The sequence below is a fragment of the Ipomoea triloba genome, chromosome 2 (assembly GCF_003576645.1).
Source record: "Ipomoea triloba cultivar NCNSP0323 chromosome 2, ASM357664v1".
NCBI classification, from domain to species: Eukaryota; Viridiplantae; Streptophyta; class Magnoliopsida; order Solanales; family Convolvulaceae; genus Ipomoea; species Ipomoea triloba.
This window is the reverse complement of record NC_044917.1, coordinates 8,601,842-8,612,072: the sequence shown is the minus strand read 5'-3', so window position 1 is coordinate 8,612,072 and position 10,231 is coordinate 8,601,842. Positions and strand designations below refer to the sequence as shown.

General features: G+C 30.0%; 1 long non-coding RNA gene across 1 annotated transcript; it reads right to left on the bottom strand.

Annotated features, from left to right (window-relative positions):
* Positions 1–106: 106 nt before the first annotated feature.
* Positions 107–596, bottom strand: LOC116009579. The gene is made up of 2 exons (XR_004096818.1): positions 336–596; positions 107–227 (listed from the first exon to the last, which is right to left on the bottom strand). It is a non-coding gene; the product is annotated as an uncharacterized LOC116009579 (long non-coding RNA).
* Between the last annotated feature and the right edge of the window lie 9,635 nt (positions 597–10,231).

Sequence of the window (10,231 nt, the reverse complement as noted above, 5' to 3'; positions counted from 1 at the left end):
ATATAGAGAAGAGAACATGGAAATTTAGCATAAAAACTGCATTTCTAAAGCTAAAAAATCCAAATGAGGACTAAATTTCAGTCATCAATGATAATAAAAAATAGCACCTTCTTCTCCTCGAGCTTATTATGCCCAAAAATGTCCAACCTCTCTTGGGCAGCCTGACTAGTAAGGCCATCTTTAGTGCATCTCAGATTCTCAAACACTTCTTCAATGGGTATGTTTTCCTAAAACCAAACAAAAATTAAAGGAAAAGAGCATTAAAAACAAAATGGAACTCACACCCAAGCAAGAAAACCAACTAAACACTCCATTTCACAACCCAGATCCATTACCAAATCCACAGTTTCCTTCAACACAGCATCAAGAACTTCAGGCTTCTCAGCCATGGCTCTCTCTCTCTCTCTCAAGAAGGTTTCAGATCAGAAGAGCAACCTAATCTTTAGGCTACCCAGAATGGAAGATTGGATTTTGAGTGGAGCAATAATAATGTATTTGAAGGCCGAATGAAGGGTCGGCCCACCAACTCCAAATCTACAAAAGCAGGAGAGAACCGCTGGCACAATGCCACAAAGGAGAGCAGTAAACAGTTGCACAATACACTGCATACAACTTCAGCATTATTGGCAGCTTTTCTTTTTTTTCTTTTTTTTTTTTTTTTGTATTTTTACACCCAATTTACGAAGTCCACCTCCGCTCTCCTTTCCATTTCCACATAAAGTTTTCAGCTAACTTTTCCTTTAAAAATTGTCGGAAATTTTACCATTTTTAGTTTTATAAAGTTAGGACTTTTGCATTGTTTCGTAAATGTTTTTTTGAAATGGTTTTTAACTTTTGATTGACTTTAATTGTCTGATCAAGTTAGAAGGTTAATATAACTTTTTTGGTAAATAACTTTTGAGATTAATTTTTTTGTCAAAAAAGTTTAATTTTGAAAAAGATAATATTTCACTTTTGGTTCTATGACTATTAGGTTGTTGTTAATTGCAGTCTACGAGTTTCAAAATTGTCAATTTAGTATCGTAACTATTCAATTTTTCTCAATTTCAAAACTCGTGAGCTACAATTAACAACACTCAAATAATCATACGACTAAAAGTAAAATTTTCTCTTTCAAAAAAATTGTTGAGTTACTTTCCTGCTTGACTCTTTTAGAATAAATTATCAATTTTTTTAATACACTCACTCCTCTTATAAAATTGTTGAAAGATTTTATTCCCTTATTTTATGAATTTTCTATTTTAACACACATATTTTTATTTTATTTTAATGTATTGTATATAAAAAAAATAGTGAAAATTAATATTTTTATAAAATTTTCTTTAATTTTTATCTCTTTTTTTTTGTAAAATTAATTTTTATCTTTATTATTATAAAAATAATTATTAAAAGATATTTTTATGTATACGTAATTATTAATAATTAATATTGTTATAAAATAAAATCATATCCTCAAAAGTCACTTTATATGTTTTTTGATAAAGTCACTTTATATCTTATCAATTGAAATTAAGGGTGTGTTTGGTTGGTGGGTTTAGGCATAAGGTATGAGTATCAAAGTGATTGTTAGTGTTTGGTTGATAGGTTTTGAGAATGCTATTATGGGTTTGGAATACCCCATTAATGAGAAAACTCATACCCTTATTAAATAAGGGTTTCATTTCTCTTCCTCCTTTCTTCCCCAACTATTAATAATCATTCTCATTCCACCTAACTACCAAACATGTTAAATACTTTCACCAAAGCCCATTACCCTTACCAAGTATTTGATACACATTCTGATTCCGATTCCCATGTGCGAACCAAACGCACCCTAATAGTTAATTTTATCAAACACTTACAAATTGATTAAACCAACTAACATAATTCGCTAATCAGGAGGATATGAATGTAAAATGTATACCTTTATTAGTACATACACAATAAATGAACAAAAATAAGGGACATAGCCATATTGACACATATTATGTTTTTAAATATTATACTTCTAGTAAAATATATCTACTATATATCTATACATACACACACATGTGTGTGCGAGCGCATTACACACGCGTGTGTAATGGGGTTTGGGGGAAGGTTGGTGCAGTTGCTCCGATTATGTTAGTTGGTTTAATCAACTAATAATATTTAGTATTTGATAAGTGAATTATGTTAAATCATGTGTATACAATACAACCCAAGATATTGACCCAAAATGGCAGTCCAAATGATAAGCAAATAATGCAATAACTGCAATACCTCAAGTAATAATAGTCTGTAGCTTTAGCTTATGGGAATCGAACACAGGTGAATGGGTTGAAACCCGAGGCCAAAAGCCATTGGACCAGATGACATGTAATGCTTAAACCAACATGTCCCTTAGGAGGCAAGACATCCCCTTTTTATATTGCATCCCATCTTCACAACACCTTCCATGTGTACAATTCCAAACGTGTTTCCTCTCTAACAACCATGTGTGTGCCATGCCAACCTATGTCATCCCCACATACACACGACCTAGCGCCAATCCGTTGAAGGGCGTTGGTGCCATGATGGGACCCACACCACCCCAGCTGCCCACGCCGTGACAAGCGGAAGCCAACGAGCCTCGATGTCGACCCCACGCCGCCCAGCCATGGGCATTCCCAATCATGGCCCTACAAGCCACACCATTGAGGGCTCACTCACTGCGCCGGGCACACACTAGCCAAGGAGGGCTAGCATGACTCCCCACCAGCCCAAGAAGTCGACCACCTGTATGCGGATGCACTCCCACCGACCCTCGTCTCTTCACCACTGGGCCAACCCACCCAACTCCCCCATCCTTCTACCTTGCTTAAGTCCACTTGACCAAATTGGGCCCGACAAACTCGCTCACAACCTATATCCTATCAATGTGGGTGTTAGCTTAGTATTATGAATTTTTTAAATATACATTTTATAAAAATTATATACATTATTAAAAAAAACTTTCACTTTTTTTTTGGTCTCTCCCTATATTATTGAATTATTATTTTTATTTAGTCATATTTTAGTATTGGACTTGAATTTTTTGCACATTGCACATTTTGTTATATATGCGAGTCATTAAAGTCTAAGGTAGCTTAGTTGGTAGTGGGCATGTTGTTATACGCTGTCCCACCTAACCAACGGTAGTAAAGACTAAAGACACATCAAGTCCATTGATAGTTGCCCGCTTACTAAAAGTGGGGATGGTAATACAAACTAACTACCCTATTGTTAATAGCTATCCAGTAACCTAGCACATTTGACCAACGGTGGTAAAGGCATTTCAAGTACATTCACTACTACCACAAAAAATACTTTTAAACTCGGTTATTCTGGGCATACCGCGTCGGTTATTGCCTGGCGTAATTCTGACTGACATCAGGGCCAATTTTTTTTTTATTTATGTGGCCTTGTGCTGGTAAATAAGTGAGGCCCTATCAAAGTATAAATAAACGGTGAATTGAAAAAAAAAAAGTTGCAAAGAGAAAAATACGAAAAAAAAAACTAATTTTGGACCAATATAATCACAAATACATATACTAACTATTAGGCTAGGGCTGGACTAGGGGTCCCAAAATTTTGGGGCCCTGTGCTGTTGCACATCTTGCACGCGCTAAAAGTCGGCCCTGGCTGATATAATAAATAAATGATATGACGTCGGCTTTTAGCTAAAAACCAACATCATAAATATATATATATTAAATAAAATTAAGAGATACCACTTTGGTTATTAAACAAAACCTACGTGGTATCTTATTTTTTTAAAATATACGACATCGGTTTTTTAGAAGAATTGATGTCGAAAATCTTTTTTTTTGCATGCAATTTCTGTAGTAGTGCATGTGATTTACAATTGCCTACTTACTTATAGTAGGAATGGTAGTGCAAACTACTATGCTGTTACTAGTGGTCAATAGTAACCTAGCTTACCAAACCAAGGGTGGTAAATATAATGTACTCTCAACGATCGTGATTTGCCTACTTACCAAAAATAAGAATGGTAGTATAGACTTCCCAATCACAAAGACATCGGTATTCGTGATCACTTTTACCAGGCCTTAGTTCCTCTTTAACTAGAGGATGGGTGATTCCAGCCCTTTGGTGATTTTTTTGAGCGTCCTCTTTAACTGGAGGATGGGTGATTCTAGCCCTTTGTTTCCATCATATGTTACTCATCTATCTTGATACGCATTGGTTGAGTGCTAAACGTTTACTGGTTCTCCTGTTGTTTTCGACCGACTAATTGTCTCGTATATCTTAGCTTGGACACATCAAACTCGCTCGCACTGATGCTAGATGGTTTGCATTCCTACTATTGTTTTGTTTTGATCGTTTGTTATGGACCTCATTCCTTTTTTATGCGCAAATGGATTGGTCTCTATTTCTCTCCACTTGACGAAATAGCGTCCATCCACTTGTTGTATTCCTACTCGTTTGACCTCTTTTATATGTTTTGTCTATGCATATTTGTATTTTGGTTAGGAAGATTTTTAATTTGTGTTTGCCTCTATTATTACTGAGGGGATTATTGTTTTTGTGGATTTTTCTCCTCTTAAATCAATATATATCACGTATATTTATATTATACGAACTAATAATATAATTTATCATTGTGAACAAAGAAATTTTGAATATATATATTGAATTCAAAATTTCAGTTTACACGGAATATCAATATGCGGTGTGGTACAATATCTCTGAATATATGGTCCTCTGATTCTTCAATCGATATCTTGAACGCTCCATTGAAGGGCCTTCGAATTTCTAGTGGCTTGATCTTCACAGAAGAACTTATATGTAACTTATATGTTTGTTCTTCTGAAGGGCCTCCGGATTCAAATGGCTTAATCTTCAATGTGGTTTTGGAGCAACATTTGGCATAATCTTCATGGAACTTTTACTTTCAAGGTCAATGAGGCTTTTATTTTCATAATCATGATCTCTAATTCTCTAAATAAGCTTCAAATCTATTTCTATGATTTTTTCCTAGGATGAATACATAGAAATAAAAGGTCTTTATTTATAGCGGTAGGATAAAGAGTTTTGATAGATCTAAACTCTTTTGATATCAATATTATCCCAATACATTCAAATATACTAATATTATAAAATAATAAAAAAAAATATCAAATTTTAAGTGTCAACAATCATTATTCAAAATAAATAAATAGCACTAATCAAACAAAAATGGTTGGACAGCGGCGGAAACGACTCGGGAAATATTATGTTTAAGTTGCTCTTATTATTATTAGTATTATTATTATTATTATTATTATTATATAAGAATATATAATTTTAAAAAACAAAACAATAAATTATGGTCAATTTGATGATGCATGTTTTTCTGTACGTTGCAGTATCATATCCGATATTTGACTTATCGTCTTATTGGTATTCACAGGTGACCCAAATATGGCGGTGATTTTGACCGTATATGGAAGATATGGGATAGTATATGACTAGCAAACTTTATAATATTTAATAATAAAGATACCAATTATTATCGATGAAAAATTAATAATATTTTATAAATAATATAATATTTCTATTTTTATGAACTTATAAAAAAAATTATTTTATTTATAATAATAAATATTTTTACTACTCAATATTAATAAACAAGTAGTATACAACAATTGTATCTGTCTACATTATACAGCATTTCTTAATTAATTTTTAATACCAAGTATTGGATATATCAAATCTACCATATCTGCAGTGTATTCCTCCCTGCACTACTTCACATGCAATTCACTAAAATTTGCGTGCAAATAGATCTTTTCATAGCAGGTTACTCAGACCTGCCTATTTCAATTCGGTGAGATATATATATATATATATATATATATAGAGAGAGAGAGAGAGAGAGAGGGAGGGAGGATAATATAAAAAAAATGCTTTTTATAAAAAGAAAATGCAAACTAATGATAGGTCTAAATCTAAAATGACTAACGATTGTTTTTAGTACTACTGTCTCTGTTACAATGTAGTAGAACCCACTCCCTTCCGTGTGGGAGTATAAATCGGGTGTGACTAGACGACAAGGTCTTTGGCAAATGACTAACAACTCTAAAACAAGGGAAAAAAGAAAGAAAAAAATATAATGATATTTTGATAATTATTGTAAACTCTAGACATGTATTATGTAAAGTTTGACGGTGTATCCGACTTGAGATATATTGATATACACAGGCCATTTATATAATTAATAAAAGAGAATAAAATGATAATATCTCCTTGGTCATCCCGTCACACATGGTCTTTTTAGTATGGTTTACTTTTTATGTGTTGTTTGTGAACTACTACGTATGGGTGAGGTTTATGCAGTGCAATTTCTCGAATAGTGAATGTGAGTTTCTCTTGTTACCAAAAAAAAAATAAAAAAGAATAAGAGTCAAATTATCTTACTATCTAAGGACTATACTACACACAAATGTATATAAGCCACTAAACTTTTTTTTTTTTTTTTAAAACATAAAATTAAACCAATTCAAATAGCAAGTAATTATCAATAAAAATGTTTACATGGATTTTAAAATTTAAAATTTAATTTTTCTATTTAATTGTGCTTATGTGGATTATTTTTTATTTTTCATTTGCATTCTTCTCCATCTTTTGGCATCGGTACAACACCTGATCATCAATTGTCTCAGTTGGACTTTTCAATAAGCTAATTGTATTTTTTGGCACTGGCACAACACCTGGTCATTAATCGTTGCAGCCGAGTTTTTTCAATGAGCTAATTGTATTTTTGTTTGAAATTTAATGATTTAATTTACCCTTATTCTTTATTAAAATAATGATATTTTATTCAGGTAGTTTTACCTATACTCTTTTATTAAAATAATTTGTTGTTGACTGATATGTTTAATCCACATTAATTTATAGATGGAGGTAGATTCTTACATTTTGTGTTGATTTTATTCCCCCATTAAGACACAGCCAATAACTCCCGCGAAAAGGGGGGAGGAAATATATTATAAAGTGTATATATTTTCCACTACGAAATCACATGGTTAGTTCCCCCATCCCCAATTACCCCACATGGTTAGATTCATGATAATATATAAAGAGTTAATTTCATATTCCAAAAAAAAAAGTTAATTTCATATTTGGTCATAGATTTATGAGTGATAATTCTTTTTTAGTCATTTTTATTAGAACATCCTCATTTGGTCCTAGTATTATTGTGCATGGCCATTTTTAGTACTCCATCAACAAAATCGTTGAAATAACGTTAAATACAAAGATATTTTAATCTTTTTATATAAAGTAGGTTGAACCACTATATTTTTTTATGCTTATTTTTTGAAAAAATTCCATAATTTAAAATCGAAATGCCCTTGTATTTAATGATATTTAAACTATTTTCTTGATAAATAATGACCAAAAGTGATCATGCCACAATAATATTATGACCAAAAGTAAATGTTCTTATAAAAAATGACTTAAAGTGGATTGTCACCTATAAATATATGACAAAAAATGGAATTAACTTATATATAAATATAATGGCATATAAAGAATAAAATTGTCATTCAAAAATAAGTTCTAATAATAAAAACTATTGTCAATATGATATTTAGTTGTTTGAGTTTATTTCACTTTTACTTTCTTGACTATATTTGTATATTTTCACTTTTGATCATTTAACTTCAATTTGTTTTGCTTTTAATTAATTAATGTTTATCTTTTAAAAAGATTTCAATTTTATGATAAATACTAAAATGCCCCTATTTTGCAACAATTTTACGAAATTTGGCGTTATTGCATTTAAAGATATTTTTAATTAAAAGTGAAATATTTTAAAAAGTCGACATAAAATTAAAAAAAAAAGTAAAACAAATCAAAACTAAAGGCAAACAATAAAAAACTGTTGCTGTTAAATTTTAATTATTTATTTCACTTTTAGTTCATAATTCTTTAAAATTTTCATTTCCAGTCATCAAGATACTAAAAATAAAATAAAAACTTTATTATTTCAAAAAAAAAACTTTATTATTTTATTGTGACTTATCAACCACTATTTACACTTTTATGCACTATGATATATATATAATGGTCATACTCCAAAAGGTATGTAGTATTACCTTTATGGCTTTATTGCATATTTGCATGTCAGGGAACAACCATTGGATGTATAGACACACAGTTATCCTTATACTCTAAAACTATGTTGATTTTGTGCTAAAAAAAAGTCACTTTTGAATTGATTATTATTAAACATAAGCAAATATAGAATGGTGAGATGCTGTGATGACTACTTTTTTTTCTACAAACTAGTCATAAAAAGATTTTTTATAATGTGCACGTCCCATGTCTCTTATCTACGTAACTAGCATTCTGTATGCGTTATGCGCGGAGATCATGCCCAATATTAAAATATTGATAAATAAAAATATATAATTAAAATTTTAGTTTAAATTATATTTTACAATTCTTTAATGTACTAAATTTTAATCATCGTATTTAAAATTTATATATAGAGAGAAAAAAAAAAGAGAAAGAATTTATATTTTGTTTAATAATAATGTAAATAATTTTGATAAATTTTATAATTTATTTTTAAAATATATACAAAAATGAATAAAATATCTATAATAATAAGCTATAGTACTCAATAATGATGAAAAGGATATGATAATTAAAGAATAGGAAAAGGATATGATAGGTATATGTGTATGGTAATAATGATGGAGTCATCATAGTTAGAATTATATACTAATGAACTTATAACGGTGTAAGAGTAATTTTGTCTAATAAGAATGTAGCAATGTTGTAAAAATCGTGCCTAGGCGCGGTGGTCGACTGCCTTTGATTTCGACGAAATCACTGTTTTAGGCCATCGCCAACAAGGTCACAGTGGACTAGGCAGTTGCCTAGGTGGGCGTCTAGGCTGGCGGTTAGTAATTTTGTGTGTGTGTGTGTGTGTATTTTTTTTAAATTGATTATTTTTCTCAAACTGATGCCATTTTTAGTGAAATAATCTTAAATTGTTCAAATCGGTCGCAAATCTTAAAAAATGTAATAAAAAATTTGGAAATCAGGTACTCTAATATTAATACTTTGTGATCACTCTAATATTAATACTTTGTGATCACAAAGTATTAATATTAGAGTACCTGATTTCCAAATTTTTTATTACATTTTTTAAGATTTGCGACTTTGTCTTGTGTTTTGATTCTTTAAATCTTTATACAATTTACAATTCTAAATATTTTTAGGTTAATATTTAATATTTTAGTACTAACTATTAAAGTATTAAATTGTTTATAATTACTAAGTCTTAATTTTTTTAAAGAAAATCTTTTAAATAAAAATAAAAAATAAAAAATGGGTGCCTAGGAGCCCCGGGCTCCGAGGAGTGTGTAACGATTTTTGCAACCTTGGAATGTAGTAGGGAAATTTTTTCCAATAAAATTAAAGTGTACAACATTTAAAGTAAAATGTATACCTTTATTAGCATAGAAAAAATGAACATAAATAAGGGGAATAAAATTAATTGAGACTTATTATGTTTTTAGATTTAGATTTATTTTTGTATAATATCAAATTTCAAAACGCACTATAAAATAGAAGATTATACTTGAAGTATATTTAGCATTCAAATTTGAAAAGCATAGTATCAAATCTATGCACATAGTACAGATCGGTTGTAGTTAGGTGATAAATGTCAATCATTTTTAATTAATAGATTTAATTAAATTTGACTTTTATTACTCCCATACGTGTAAAATGTATTAAAATAAATAAATATATGTCCATCTATCTACGTAAAAACCTATGTAGATTAGGTAGTAGTTTTAATTTGACGACATCTCTGGTATTAGCGAGCTGAGAGCCAATATGTGCACAATTTCAATCATGTTTTAATTGAATTGATTAGTTTTATGGTTTCTTGTACTTCACAAATCTCTTTATTGGAGACCTAATCAACATTTAAGTTGATCGAACGAGCGGGAAGCATGCCAATGTTCAACAAAATTTCTTCTTTTTGTTTCTTTATTTTAGTATTATAATACTTTGATGGATTCTTGTCTTTATACTTGTAATTTGTAAAGTTGTGGTTTGCTCGCCCAAAACAAGAAATCGCGTATTCAAATTTTGTTAGGTGAACTGCAGGTTGAAGTTATATATATATATATATATATATATATATATATATATATATATATATATATATATATATATATATATATATATATATATATATATATATATATATATATATATATATATA